We start from the raw sequence: 15,453 nt of genomic DNA, 5'->3' as shown, positions 1-15,453 counted from the left end.
GCCACAAACTTAGTGGATAAAACCACATGTTTATTATGTCACACTCTCCATGGGTGAGAAATACGGGCATGGCACAGCTGGGTTTTCTGTTAGGGTCTCACAGGCAGATGTCAGAGTGTCAGCTAAGGCTGTATTCTCACCTGGAGTTTGAGGTACTCTTCCCAGCTCCTTTATGCTGTTGGCAGAATTCAATTATTTGCAATTGCAGAACTGTAGTCCTTGTTTTCTCTCTCTCTTTCTTTCTTTCTTTCTTTCTTTCTTTCTTGGTTGCTTTCTTTCTTTCTTTTTTCTTTCTCTCTCTTTCTTTCTTTCCCTTCCTTTCTTCCTTCCTTCCTTCCTTCCTTCCTTCCTTCCTTCCTTCCTTCCTTCCTTCCTTCTTTCTTTCTTTCTTTTGCCAGCTTTGGGGTGGAGATTGCTCTCAGCTCCTAGGCATTTCCATTGGGTTCTAGCTATTTGGCCCCTCCATCAGCAATTTGCAACATGGCTGTTTGCTTTTCTTCCAGGCCAGCAGCAGCACATCTCTCTGAAGCTTCATGTTCTTTCAGAGAGAACACCTGATTAGTTAGACCTACCGAGGATAAACTTCATTTTTATTAACTCCAGCTAACTTGTTAGTAACCTAATTTCAGGAATAATAATCCAAAATATTCACTAGTGCCACCCATTCTCAAGGGAAGGAGATGATACCCTGCAGGAACACCAAGGGGCTACCCAATGTGGGGGCCATCCTAAAATTCTGCCCAGCACAGTCGGCTTGTGTTCTAAACCACTTTCCCCCTATTTGAATACCTAAATACAGTGTGCTCTTCCTGGTGGAGTTTTTGAGGAAAGTCCAATAAATAGAACCCTTCCCTCCTGTGTGAATTTTAAAAAATGAAACTGAGAATGTAAACAAAGGAGGCAGCATTTGCAGGAAAAAAATTTATCTTTATTACTGATAAAGTTAATGGCAATGTAGCTTAGTGATGAAATAAAAGGGCTGTTACTTCCTCTGCACACCCAATTTAGCGTCTGGGGCTCAGTTCAGGGCAAGCTTTAATCTGTAAAAAAATCATTGCCTCACACTGATCTAGGGAGGAGGAGGAAGATGAAATGCCATGTGTATAGCTTTTGATAGATTAATTCCACCCAAGACCAATGGCATTGCTCACCTACAGGTAACCTAATATATTTCCAGAGAGACAGAAGTTTTGGTCCAGAAGCTTAAAGAGCTTAGGGAAAATTCCTCTTCATGGAAACCAGAGATGGAGAAGAGAAGTTCCTCTCAGATAGTTATTTATGCTTTGAATCTATCTCTAAAGGTCAGACTTTCCTAAGTTGAATAGTTTTAAAATAATAATAAATACATTTTCTCTTCCCACCAGAACATCAGAAGCACTTGCTACTTACTGCTGATCAAGCGATGAAATGAAGAAAGCTATTTGGAAGATGTTCATTTCACATAAGAATGAATAATCTAAAGATTTGATGCATCAATCCAGGACATACTAGGTGTGGCCAGGATGTTTTGGGCTGTGCAGGTGCTTCCTGTATTCACATGTGGAGCCTGGGAGGCTGACGAGCTCACTCACAGAGCCTGAGGTAAAGGAATCTATCACTTCATTCTCTCTGTCTTCCCATCTCTGAGCAAGAAAGACAATTTATTTTATTTTCATAGAAACTCAATTCCCTAGTGCAAAATGATTTTAGCTTATCACTAAACTGCATTAAAATGACATTGGCAAAAAAATAATGTATTTTGCTTTATACTACACTGGTAGCCAGAGGAAAATTTGTTTTCTTTGGGCTGAGTGGGAGGAGGCAAAGCATGTATACAACTCTGGCCACTCATTTCACCTTCCTGTCTAACTCAAAGTTTCTTTATCTGAGAAACAGGAAAAATATTCAGACTAGTCCATGAGTTTATGAAATATATGGCTTTGTTAAAAGAGTTACACAAATACAGTTTGTTATCAATTATCACTGAGGTGATTTAAAGCTAAATTCTCAAATTCTTTTCCAAAATATTGATATTTGAAGTCTATCAATTCCATAAAACATTGATTGAGATCATTTTTCACTTCATTTGACCAGGTATGAAGAAGTTTTTCTTCTTGAGCTTTACAGGGGATTGAAAAGATTGTTTAGTTTCCATCTATACCACTACTGAGGCTTTTATATTTCTTTATGATTTTCTTTGTTTAGTTTTAGTAGTGCATGACATAGTTATCTGCCTTCCATATTCTTCTAAATTTAAGAGTTTCAAAAATTTCAATTCAAGACTGTGGCATAGGCTGGGCGCGATGTTTCATGCCTATAATCCCAGCACTTTGGGAGGCCAAGGTGGGCAGATCACTTGAGGTTAGGAGTTCAAGAGCAGCCTGGCCAACATGGTAAAACCTCGTCTCTACTAAAAATACAAAAATTAGCCAGGCATGGTGGCCTGCGCCGGTAGTCCCAGCTACTTGGGAGACTAAGGCAGGAGAATCACTTGAACCAGGGAGGCGGAGGTTGCAGAGAGCCAAGATCATGCCACTGCACTCCAGCCTGGGCGACAGAGTGATACTCCATCTCAAAAAAAAAAAAAAAAAAAAAAAAAAAAATGCCGTGGCAGAAGGTAACTGAGAAATAAAGGTAACTTGGACTTGAGGGATCCCAGAGGACTCATGCCTTCTGGATAAGAAAGAAAATCTATTTGTAAAGCTTCTATTGATATTAATGTCAGTGTCCTCTTTGTAATTTAGGGTTAAGTATTTACAATTCCACTATTCTATCTCTCACATTTTGAAAATTTAATTCAAAGCCCTTAAAGGATGAGTTTGCTTGGATTACTGTCCTCCCTTTGGCATCATTTGGATTCTTGAATCATGAGTGGTGATTTCCAGAATGTGAACAGAGTTCAATAAGCTTTGATTAGACCAATGTTTCCTGCCGATTTCAGAAAATCAGGGCCATACCAGAAATGTTATTTGTAGAGTAAACACTCCGGGATGTTTACAGAAGAGCCTCAAGAAGAGAGAAGAACAAAATGGTATTTGGTGCCTCCAATTTCCTCCAACCTTTGAAATGCTGAAGGGGAGGAGAATCGCTTGAACCCGGGACGTGGAGGTTGCAGTGAGCCAAGATGGTGCCACTGCACTCTAGCCTGAGTGACAGAGGGAGACTCCGTCTCAAAAAACAAAACAAAACAAAACAAAACAAAAGAAGAAAGAAAGAAAGAAAAAGAAAGAAAGAAAGAAAAGGCTGAAGGGGGAATATCAGCATGCAATTCATCAGGCTGGGCAGAGCCATGGGCCTAGATGCTCCACCTGGCTACCTGACTACAAAGTGGCTAGTAGAAAAAAAAAATCAATTGACAACTGTAATTAACTATTGTATATTTACTATAATACACACACAAACATAAGAAATTAAAAAACACATTAAATTGGTTGCTAAGCTAAATAAGTCATTTAAATCAAGCACTCGGATATCTATTTTGCAAGTCATTTTCAATGTAAACCTCCAAGTTTGTCTCAAATTGTTCAGCTTTCTTCATCTATAAGTGAGGACTTCATGGGTGTTTGCTAATTTTATTAGCAAAGTGTTTTCCTGAGCAAGAATTATTTTGGGCATTCATTCATTCAAAATAAGCATTTATTAAGTAACTTTTGTGTATAAGATATTGCATTGAAAGCTTTATGATGACTTCCATGTGAAGGTATATAGGGACTTTAAAAAAATGGTTCATATAAGTTGGGTGTGGTGACTCATGCCTGTAGTCCCAGCACTTTGGGAGACTGAGGTGGGAGGATTGCTTGAGGCCAGGAGTTCAAGACCAGCCTGAACAATATAGTGAGACCCCACCTCTCAAAACAAATTATCTGGGAGTGGTGGCACATGCCTCTGGTTCCAGCTACTTGGGAGGCTGAGGTTGAAGGATTACTTGAGCCTGGGAGGTTAAAGCTGTAGTGAGTTGCTGCACTCCAGCCTCGGTGACAGAGCAAGACCCTGTCTCAGAAAAACAAAACAAAGCAAAAATCTATTTCTGTAGCAGGCACATTGCTTCATTAACACCACATCCTGCAATTGTATAAAGAATTGTATTCTAATTTTCAGCTGCCAGGACAACCTTTAGATGGTGCCACAATATGTCACAATGAGCAACCTACTTCCTAAAGTAGGATATCTGGGATGAGAGATTAAATATTTAAAATATTTCAAGCATGAGAATTTCTGTTAGCAGAGATCATTGAGAACTACCCACCAAGGCTAGGCCATTCATTCATTCATTGACTAACTCAAAAAGTAAATATGGAGGCTGGCTATGGTACCAAGAACTGTTGGTTCTCAGGGATACAACTGTGACATAGGCATAGCCCATAACTTCAGGCAGTTTAAGTGAATGGGCATTTATAAAGCCTTTATCTTGCAGTGATACCACAGTGGTGGGTGTAGGCCATTATAGAGGTGCCCAGGAGGAGTGCTGACTGTATCTTTTGGTCTCAGGGTAAGCCTCCCAGATAAGGAATATTTGAGTCAAGTCAATAGTAGTGTTATCCAGATGACAGGGAAGATGGGAAGAGTGTTGCTGCAAGAGGGAATAGCATGTGCAAAATTCCAAATTGAGAGTGTGACCCAAATTCTGATGCTGCAAGAAACTTAGTATGCTGGGAACACATGGTTGGTAAGGTGGGTGCTGTCAGAGATGAGAAATGAAGCTGAAAGAAGACAGGGTAGGGCAAAGGGTCCTTTTTGAGTCAGACTAAGGGATTTGACTTTTTTTCTGAGGACACTGTGGAGCAACGTTCTGGGCACTGGTGCTGATCACCTCTTTTGTTCTCAGCACTGCCCAGGCACTGTGGGAAATCATAACAAAGTGAAAAATTTGTTCTGTGGCCTCTGAAGAACTTTAGGTTAGCTGGGGTGATAGCAGGAACAAAACAATTAGTGAGAAGCTGGGAACCAACAATTCTTGGTACATAGCCTCCATCTTTATATTCTGAGTTAGTCAATGAATGAATGAATGACCAGCATTAACCAAATGCTCGGCCTGGGGGTTCTGATCACCAAGAGTTGTGTTGTGGATGGAAGCCAAAGAGTGGGAGGTCAGTGAGGGCAAAAGAGGAGATGGGACAGCTACATGTAGAGAGTTACACCCTAATTAATTTCCATGTGGATTCCTACTGTTTACTGCTCTTCAAGCCAATCTAAGCGTTAAGTATCCTCCACATTTTTCCAGTCTATATAAAACACCATAAAAGCTCTGTCCCTTTCCAATGGTGACAGTTGCTTATACAAAACTACTTTCTCTAACTAGTCTAACTAGCAGGGACTACATGAAGTTATTAAACATCTGTTTGCTTTTCTAAAGTTCTCATTTCCCTCTCACAGAGGGCCGTACAGATCAGGCAGTTAAAGAAGAATTGAATGTGGGTTGAACTCTTATCTTAAGAATTGGGGTGAAGCACACAAGTTTTTAGGTGATCCCATGTTGTAAAAACAGCTGTTGAGATCCTCATTACAACCATTTTTATCCTTTTTGTTTTTGAGATGGAGTCTTACTCTGTCGCCCTAGGCTGTAGTGCAGTGGCACGATCTCGGCTCACTGCAACCTCCGTCTCCTGGGTTCAAGCCATTCTCCCTCCTCAGCCTCCCGAGTAGCTGGGATTGCAGGCATGTGCCACCATGCCTGACTAATTTTTGTATGTTTAGTAGAGATGGGGTTTCACCATGTTGGCCAGGCAGGTCTCGAACTCCTGACCTCAGGTAATCCACCTGCCTCGGCCTCCCAAAGTGCTAGGATTACAGGAGTGAGCCACCATGCCCGGCCCCTTTTTCTTGTGATTCACCACATTTCAATACTATTTTTTAAGCCTTTGATTCAACAGAAGCTATTTTCTGATCAAATTATCCTTCATTTCTCACTGCATGTACCTAATAAGATAGAATACAAGGAAAGTAATTAATCAAAGCCATAGTGGGCGTCTGGAATGCACCTGGCCATGACTGCAATGCTAAGGCAGCCCTCCCAGTAAGAGGGTCATCCCTTATGGAGGGCACGTGCTCTTGCATCCTTAAATTATTCTGTGCTATTCAGTAAAAACCACCAAATTGCTTTCTTTGCAATTACTCTGAAAAAAAAAATTGTTCCATTAGAGGACATTCCCATAAAGCTTTTATTCAACTGCATACTTTCTTTTTAATCTATTATTTTTGAGGAGGACCTGAGGCATGAATAAGTTTTGTTTAAAACTCTAGTGATTCGCATCTTACCTTCACTGGGTGCCCAGGTTTCCTATCATTGGTGTATTTACCCATTGTTTCACTTACGGTTTTTTTGTTTTTGTTTGTTTCATGTACAGTTTTTTTTTTTCTTTTTTTTGGCATTTCCTTAAGAAATGTCAATATCTAATTAGGCCAGATTCATGACAATGTTTCTTTCAGTCATGTTATAGTAAATGGTCTGAAATTACTAGATTCAAGGAACATAATTCAAATGATATCTTGAGTTCAAAAAGAGACCATCCCAGGAAAGGCTATTATAGTGAAGCTATTTATTACTCATCTTTTCAACATTACAAGTTAAATAATTATATATTAGAAAAAATCCCAGTTAGTAAAAACTGCTTAATATTCCTAATTCTAAATTAGGGGTAAGTATGAATATATTAGAAGTGTAGACTCACCCCTTTTCCTTCACAGTTCTTGGTAGTAATTTATGCTCACAAAGAACTGAAAGCCTCACAGGAGCCCTTATAATGGCCCATCAAGTTGCTTTTTACTGTGAAAGGCAGGGTCCCTGGCTATATTAAAAAAGGTCCCTTCCCTGATTTTCACCCCAAATTGAAGACAACCAGACAAATGGAGCAGGGGCAGCCTGATTTCCTCATATGTTTATAGGCAGTGAAGTTGGAAGCTAGGAGGGAGGGAGGGAGGGAAAATGAGAGAGAGAAAGAAACAGAAAGAGAGAGAGAGAGAAAGAGAGATTGAGAAGGAATATCAGGCTGTCCCTGGAAGGCAGATGGAAAGGCACAGAACCTGTCCCTTTGTCCTGGATTCTTTCTAAACAACCGAATGAGTCATTCCTCCTCCCACACATGGGAAGCAGTGAGTAATCACTAAACACAGATGATGGAAATGTCCGCTACAACATGACACCTGCAGGGAGAAGAGAGAAAGCTCCACCACCTTTAAAATGAGAGGTCTAGCCCTTCATGGCCCGTGTAAAGAGAATAAAGAACAAATTTCACCTCTCCAGATGCTGCAGATTTTCTTCTTGCAGGCTTGGCAAAGCAAAGGCAACAATCTGAACTCCTTCTCACGTAGGAGATGTTTTGCTCCTAATTTAAAGGATGGTTACTACAAACAAATACCATGTGTATTACCAAGGTAGTTTTGTCCAACTCAATTTTAAATTTTATTTGAATGAAACATAATTCTTTATTCTCTAATGGGATTAATCTTTCATGCTACATCCGTATATTGTGGAGGGAGTTTGTTGAATGGGATGATCCTAGAATTCCCCAATTTTATCGGTCTCCTCTGGCCCTGACTTGAGGAGGGCTTGCAGATGAAAATTTCAGAGTGGAAGAACTGCTAATCATTCAAGGAAACATTGCTAAGTCCCAGACAAAGACCGTGGTAGTATGAGATGGAGAGAAAAGTGACAATTTTTAATTTGGTTGAACTAAAATGTAGGTTTGGATTCAATGATAGGTAGAGAGAAAGCTGCCTGAAAACAGGATTTTGGGGCTTTTGCAAAGTCCCTGTTCCCTAAATACCATCTCTACCTGTTCACTGATATTCTGCTAGCAATGAATAGAGCAAAAACATTTCACTTTGTTGTGCGCTCACTTCATGTCAGGCACTATTCTTTTTTTTTTTTGAGACACAGTCTCGCTCTGTCACCCAGGCTGGAGTGCAGTGGCGCGATCTCGGCTCACTGCAAACTCCGCCTCCCGGGTTCACGCCATTCTCCTGCCTCAGCCTCCCGAGTAGCTGGGACTACAGGCGCCCACCACCACGCCTGGCTACTTTTTTTTGTATTTTTAGTAGAGACGGGGTTTCACCGTGTTAGCCAGGATGATCTCGATATCCTGACCTCGTGATCTGCCTTCCTCAGCCTCCCAAAGTGCTGGGATTACAGGTGTGAGCCACCGTGCCCAGCCTGTCAGGCACTATTCTAACAGTATACACACACCACACACACACTGCTAGATATATTCAATCATCATTACAGTTTTTGATATAGCTATTGTTATTTCTACTTTATGGATGAGGCAACCGAGGCACAAAGAGGACAAGTCACTTATCTGTGGTCACATAGTTAGTAAAGAGCAGAAACAAAATTTGAACCCACAAGACTGGCTCATTGTCTAGGCCCTTATGACAATGATGTACTTTAAGTGGAAATTTCCCCAAGGCAGAGAGCTCATTGCCTGAGATTCATGTTGAGGGGTAAATGACTAATACAAAATTCTTCTCAAAGAGGAGACAGGAATGCAGGTGAGATAGAGCTCTGGGACATTTGTAGTTCAGTTTCTGGTATTTTCTGATTTTTCCTTATGATTCCTTCTTTGAGCCATACATTATCTATACACGTGTTTTTAAATTTCTAAGTATGTATAATTTTTTTAAAAGACAGTTATCATTGAAAAAATAGATTTCAAACTTTATGGCCTGGTGGTGAAAATACAGTTGTTAGACATTTATTGGGACTTGTTCTGTGACCTAATCAATTTCATTCTCTGATTATTCCATGCAGAGTTTCATGTATATCTGTTAGATCAAGCTTGTCAATTGTGTTATATAAATTGGTTGTTATAGATAACAATATACATATTAATGTCGATAATTTTGGAAGATATGCTAAATAGTTTTTCTTTGGTTTGTTAGCCAGTGGACTCTTGGAATTTATTTCTTCTCCCTTCATGCAGAAAGATATGATATTCTAATACTCTGTCAGAATCTTTACCCTAAAACAGTATGTATGGTTTATTTTTGTTGCATCAGTGTGGAAACATTTTCATTTACCCTGGTTAAGACTTCTTGTACTCTGAATCTGATAATTCACCTTTTGTTTTCAATTCTGTATAATTTTCAGGTATTCTATGGAAACTCCAAATTGAATGTGACAAATCTTCCTGGGTATGCATTTTGAGTGAAGTTTTGGGAAAAGAAAGCTTTAAAAACTATTAAACACAGATATAAATGAAAAAATAACTATGACAAAAGAAAATAAGTTCAAAGAATTTCAGAATTTCTTGAATTTTTCATTGTGCTGTGAGATCTCTCTTCTGGGGCTTGTGTTGCTTCTCTGCCATTAGGCTTGTCCTTTGTCCTGTAATGCCTTTGCATTGCCACTGGGTTGGCTTTCACGGAGAAAATCAGTGTCTGTGGTCCTGAAGTTGTTGTTACTTTTCTTGATGACTAAGCGCTGACTGATTGGCAGAAACCCAGTGGAGGATACTGTCTCTTGAAACTTTGAAATCCCTGGCCTATCTCTCATCAATGTTTCCTTGTTTTCTGGGAGCCTTTTGGCCATGCATCACTGATATTTTGTGTCATGTCATTTCAATTAATGGAACAACTGACATTCCTCCTTTGGCAACGTGGGACCAATTTTAAATCAGGCAGTCCATGTGAGCAGTCTAGGTGCGCAGTCTAGAGTGACAGGTTCCCTGGGGATGGGGTTCTCTGGTGGCTGTTGTATAACACTTAGCAAATAAATAATAATGGGGGAAATTAACTTGGGAGCTGCTAGGCCACGCTGTTGTTTACAATGTTTGCACAAGGGGTTGTGTGGGCGGCAATGTGGTGAAGTGGAAAGAGGCTGAAGCAAGTAGATCAGATTTTAAATCCAGGTTCCTTCCTTAATTGATGTATATCCTCAGGGAAATTGATTATGTTAAACTATTCAAAATTTACTTTCCTCATCTGTAAAATAAAGATATTATAGGTATCATATAAGGTTTAAGTGAAGAATAAATGATAACATATATAACAGAGCACCTGAATTATATTAGGTTTTTAATTAATTTAGTGCTTCCAAATTAAGTTTTTAATTAGTTGGCTCCTCCAGACCTATGCTGTAAGGTAGCTGCATTTCTTTGAGGTCTGTTATTCACCTTTCTAGACTGATGGACATACCTGTCAAATTTTGAGATGGAATTGGAAAATCTATAAGGTCTCTTTTGGCCTTAGTGCCTTTTTATCAAAATTGCAGCATTTGAAATAATCAAATATAAATGAGTATTCAGAATTAAAGTTGTACTAAAAACACAAGGCTACATATATTTAGTTATTTTAAAAGTTTCAAATACAGCACGCAATAAGCTTTTAAAAATTAAAACCATTCAAAAGTAAGATCAAAAAAGGAAGTTCCCCATAATGCATAACATTAAACTTATAACAATACACTCTTCTCTCCATAAAAAAGCCACTCATACCGATTTGAGTATATTGTTAAAGACTTTCTTTCTATACAAACACATTTACATGGTTTTTAAAAACACAGATCAGATATTTTATACATATTGTTCTGAAAAATGCTTTTTGTTTTCCACTCCTTCCGTTTTTACCCTTTCCATATGCCATTCTTAGCATATGGCTTTCACCTTCCAGATCATCTCATAATTCAAGATAGCTACAGGAGCTAGCCATTGTATCACTAATACAGACAAGAGTGAGGAAGAAATTGATGGGGAGAATGTAATTTAATCAGCCAGTCCCTCTTCATTAGCTTTTCCAGAAACCCACCAACTTCTGTTTGCACAACATTACCTACCCATCTCTCAAGAAAACCTTCATCTGGGCACATTGCTACTTTAAGTGAATTGGAATTCAGTCAGGAGGGAAAAGAAAGAAATGCATGTTGATTACCTTCTAACAAAAATCATGACTGGCGATTAATATCAGACTATTATAGCTGCCTCATTGTTTTCCATGACTGAGTAGTATTTCACAGAATACATCTGCCATACACTGTATAATGCTTAGACTATTATAAAAAATTAGATTACAACAATTTTTTATATTGCAAATAATATTAACTATTGACTTCCGTATACAAATATCTGTTTGCATGTATCTTGGACAGTTTTATAGATTTGCTGGAATTTCTAATTTAAAAGACAGGTATGTTGTAATTTTGTCATATGACACCAAGTTACAGTTGCAAAGTTTAATTTGTACTCTCTGTCAAGCCTACAAGTTCCAATTTACCTATATATATGCCTGCACTGGTTATTATCAGCATTTTCTATTTTTGTCAGTCTGATGGACAAAACTTGGCATCCATTGTTGTTTTAACTTGTGAGATTACTTGATTACTTTGTAGGTTAGGTATCTTTTCACATGCTAATTGGACTTGGTATTTTGTCCAATTATGCTTTATTGAAGCATAATTGATAGCAAAGACTGTGCATATTTAATATGTACAATCTGATGAGTTTGAAAATATGCAGACACCCATGATATCATTGTCACAATCAAGGTAATAGTCATGTCCAACACCTCTCAAGGTTTCCTTGTGTCTCTTTGTTTTTGCTTTCATTTTTGATTTTCGGTAAGAACACAACATGAGATCTACCCTCTTGATAACTTTTAAAGTGCACAATACCATGTTATTAACTACAGGAACTATATTGTACAACAGATCTCTAGAATGTATTCATTTAGTGTAGCTGACACTTTATACTCATTAAACAACAGCTTCCCATTTCCCACCCCCTCCAGCCTCTGGCAACAATTCTCTGCTTCTATGAGTTTGACTACTGTAGATACCTCATATAGGTGGAACCATGCAGTATTCACCCTTCTGTGAGTGGCTTATTTCACTTAGCGTAATGTCCTCTAGCTTTATCCATGTTTTCACAAATGGCAGAATTTTCTTCTTTTTATAAACTAAACAAGAATGGGCACAGTGGTTCACATCTGTAATTCCAGCACTTTGGGAGGCCGAGGCGGGCAGTTCACTTGAACCCAGGAGTTAGAGACCAGCTTGGGCAAGATGACAAAACCCCGTCTCTACCAAAAACGCAAAAAATTAGCTAGGGGTGGTAGCAGGCAGCTGTAGTCTCAGCTACTCGGAAAGCTGAAGTGGGAGGATAGCTTGAGCCAGGGAAGCTGAGGCTGCAGTGAGCCATCATTGTGCCACTACACCCTAGCCTGGACCACAGAGCAAGAACCTGTCTCAAAAAAAACCAAACCAAAACTAAACTGAACAATAGTCCATTATGTGTTTATATCACATTTTAAAAATCCATTCATCTGGCTGGGTGCGGTGGCTCATGCCTGTAATTCCAGCACTTTGGGAGCCAAGGCAGGAGGATCACTTGAGGTCAAGAATTCAAGACCAGCCTGGCCAACAATGGAGCAAAACCTTGTCTCAACTAAAAATACAAAAATTAGTTGGGCGTGCCTGTAGTCCCAGCTACTTGGGAGGCTGAGGTGCTAGAATCACTTAAACCTGGGAGGTGGAGATTGCAGTGAGTTGAGATCAGGCCACTGCACTCCAGCCTGGGTTATAGAGCAAGACCCTGCCTCAAAAAAAGAAAGAAAGAAAGAAAGAAATTCATTTAACTATTGATGTATACTTGGGTTGTTTCCCTGTGTGAACTGTGAACTGTTTTATTTTTATTTTTTTGAGATGGAGTTCTGCTCTGTCACCCAGGCTGGAGTGCAGTGGCATGATCTCGGTTCACTGCAACCTCTGCCTCCGGGGTTCAAGCGATTCTCCTGCCTCAGCCTCCCGAGTAGCTGGGACTACAGGTGCATGTCACCACACCTAGCTAATTTTTGTATTTTTAGTAGAGATGGGGTTTCACCACGTTGGCCAGGCTGGTCTTGAACTTCTGACCTCAGGTGATCCACCTACCTTGGCCTCCCAAAGTGCTGGGATTACAGGTATGAGTCACTGTGCCCGATTTGAACTGTTTTAAATAATGCTGTAATGAATATGGGCATGAAGACATCTCTTTAACATACTGATTTCATTTCCTTTGGATATATATGCAAAAGTGGGATGGCTGAATCCTAAGGTACTTCTTACTATTTCTTACATTTTTTTCCTCTTTAGATTATCTTAGGTCTTGTAGGTAGAGGATCATATCTAAGATAATTAGTTTTTGATTTCATTGTTCCCAAAATGGATTTATACCTTTATATTTTTCCATATTTTTTTCTTTGGCCAGGACTGCCAAGAGCAAAGTTGACAATGGCCATCTTTATCGCCTTACTGATTTTTATGAACATGCTTCAAATGTTTTACCTAGGTAAAGTGTTTGCTCTCAACTTCCATTAGGTGACATTTATAAAATAAATTTATTTTTATTTCTTACTTACTGATACCTTTGAAAGATAGAAACAGGTGTTGAATTTTATCAAATACTAAGTAACATGTCTTAAGATCTGTTAAAACAATTATTTGGGTGTCTCCTTTATCTTATTAAGGAACGTAATTTAATTGATTGTCTATAGTTTAATAAATTGACTGTAATTTAATTCATTGCTTATAGTTTTCTTCTTTATGTTTTCTTTTTTCTGTCTGGTTTTGGTACCAGGGTTATAGTTAGTTTCACTGAATGAGTTGGAAAGTATTCTATCAATTATTTTATATTCAGGAACAGGACATAGAAATTTATATAACATAGGTATATTATCTATTCAGATTTGGAAAAAATCTGCCTATGGAATCTAAGTGTGATGTCTTTTTTTTTTTTTTTTTTTTTTTTTTTGAGATGGAACCTCGCTCTGTCACCCAGGCTGGAGTGCAATGGTGTGATCTCAGCTCACTGCAACCTCTGCCTCCCGGGTTCAAGTGATTCTCCTGCCTCAGCTTCCTGAGTAGCTGGGACTACAGGCGCGTGCCACCACACCCAGCTAATTTTTATATTTTTAGTAGAGATGAGTTTTCACCATGTTGGCGAGGATGGTCTCGATCTCTTGATCTCATCATCTGCCCACCTCAGCTTCCCAAAGTGCTGGGATTACAGGCGTGAGCCACCGTGCCCTAAGTGTGATGTCTTTAAAAAATTTTAGTAGTCATTTGACCAAATTGTTACTTTTGCCAGTGTCTATTCATCTTTCCATGTCTTCTACTGCTTATTGAGTGAAATACACATATTTTTGAACTTTCTGCAAAATGCATCCATTTCATGTATATTTTCAAGATTTTTGGCATACATCTGTACAGAGCATTCTCTTATAGTTTAAGAAATCTCTCTCATGTCTCCAGTTACAGTCCTGAGACCTTTTGTTATTCTGGGATTCTGATGAAAAAACTCCCTTGTTGGTCTGCATGGAGTTTCTTCAAATGTCAACCACCCCATGAGGATGGGAACTCTTTTCCACAAGAATGCAAATGCATTAAGAGCAGGAACTTCTGCCTGCCTAACACAGAGTGTGCACTCATTAATATTTGTTGATGAGTAAAAGTTGTAGATCAATATCGATTGTTTCATCTTTGACAACTTTTCTGCATTTTTAGAGCTGTAGTGACTGTATTTTTATATTTCTTCTGGAATTGTAATGGGATTTGGGACAGAGAATACTTATTTAGTTAGCAACCTTGAGCTGGCGATCTGTGAACATCACTCCGTCGTGTGTGCGGTGGAGTACCATGAGCTCCTTCAGGTGGCATTAATGCCTAGGGATAATGACACACTCTTCCCTCAAGCAGTATTTGCCTTTTCTTTTTCGTTTATTCTTTCCCCTCCCCACAGTTCTTAGATAGTCACATACAAAAAAGGTAACTCCATTGAAAGGTTTAACACTCATTATTACTTAATTCTTTATAGCCCCTAATTGTCTCAGCTTTTCTTGATGATCTTATTCTCACTCCTTTGCAGTAGGACTCTCCTCACTTTCAGTGTTGTCCAGTAAGTTTCCTCTGCCCCCAACTTCTCACATCATTCTTCATCCATGTCTTCAAATGTCATGCCCCTTTACAGTGTGATCAGATCTGGATTCCAAACTGAAAAGTTCACGTTACTGATTGGTCAGAACTTCCCGAAGCATTATTCTGTTATTTTTATTGATTTTTATTTTTTTTAATTCCTGGGTCAGAAACAACATAGCTTTATTCTAATCATTAAAGAAAAAACCCCAAATTCCCAAATTAGGGAATGAGGACACCAAAAGGTTGCATTATTTGAAAAGAAACAACTAACCAAGCCAGTAAGTAAACACACAGACCAAAACCAAATACACAGAAATATAAATGGGTAAAGAATTTGGGTATAGTGTATACAGGTATTCTTTATACATTCTTGCAAATTTTCTGTTCATTTGAAATTACATCTCAGTAAAAAGTTAAAAAACAAGCAAACAAAAATCGTGTAAGCGCATGCATACAGAGAATCTTGAGTATATCAGTTATTCTGGAAGAGCTTTTCTTCCTCACCACTCATCCCCATCTTCCTGGAATGTGTTACCAGCTGTTGTTATGTGGTAAGATAGAGGTTGGTCCCAGGCTTCCCAGGTGCAACCACC

General features: G+C 38.9%; 1 long non-coding RNA gene across 1 annotated transcript in view; it reads left to right on the top strand.

Annotated features, from left to right (window-relative positions):
• LOC104005393 (uncharacterized) overlaps positions 1-15,453 on the top strand; it is a 52,511-nt gene that overhangs the window by 15,186 nt on the left and 21,872 nt on the right. Inside the window, exon 2 of the long non-coding RNA XR_678698.4 lies at positions 1,365-1,581. This is a non-coding gene — a long non-coding RNA (uncharacterized LOC104005393). The remainder of the gene's footprint in view (positions 1-1,364; positions 1,582-15,453) is intronic.

The sequence above is a fragment of the Pan troglodytes genome, chromosome 13, assembly GCF_028858775.2.
Source record: "Pan troglodytes isolate AG18354 chromosome 13, NHGRI_mPanTro3-v2.0_pri, whole genome shotgun sequence".
NCBI classification, from domain to species: Eukaryota; Metazoa; Chordata; class Mammalia; order Primates; family Hominidae; genus Pan; species Pan troglodytes.
Note: the sequence above shows the minus strand (reverse complement) of the source record. Positions and strands in the feature narration are given on the sequence as shown.